Genomic DNA, 489 nt, shown 5'->3' on the forward strand with positions numbered 1-489 from the left:
TGTCTGTCTGTCTTTCTGTCTATCTATCTATCTATCTATCTATCTATCTATCTATCTATCTATCTATCTATTTATGGTTTTTAGCACACAAAAATAGGAGCTTCGATTTACATATTGGTTTCAAATTTTGCGACATGGCTAGCAATTTCTGGGAAGGAGCTAAGTCGATTACATCGACCCCAGTGTTGAACTGGTACTTATTTTATCAACCCTGAAAGTATGAAAGGCAAAGTCGATTCCGGCGGCATTTGAACTCAGAACGTGAAATGTAAAATATACTGACTAAACGACAAAATATGCTACTGTCGTCATCAGCGGCTGAGCATTTCTAAGCAAAAATGCACAAAGCAATACTATACTGCTGTAAAGTGCATATTGTTGGTTGATGCAGTGTATAGAATAGAACTGCGATTAAATAGGGAAGACTTCAATCCTTATGATATTGCATCCTCTTTTGATGTCACCTGATTTTGTAGTTGGAGTTATACC

General features: G+C 36.6%; 1 protein-coding gene across 1 annotated transcript in view; it reads right to left on the reverse strand.

Moving 5' to 3' along the window:
- LOC106876381 (ras-related protein Rab-13) overlaps positions 1–489 on the reverse strand; it is a 44,812-nt gene that overhangs the window by 18,474 nt on the left and 25,849 nt on the right. The gene's annotated exons all lie outside the window — the stretch shown is intronic.

Source organism: Octopus bimaculoides, chromosome 14, assembly GCF_001194135.2.
Source record: "Octopus bimaculoides isolate UCB-OBI-ISO-001 chromosome 14, ASM119413v2, whole genome shotgun sequence".
Classification (NCBI taxonomy): domain Eukaryota; kingdom Metazoa; phylum Mollusca; class Cephalopoda; order Octopoda; family Octopodidae; genus Octopus; species Octopus bimaculoides.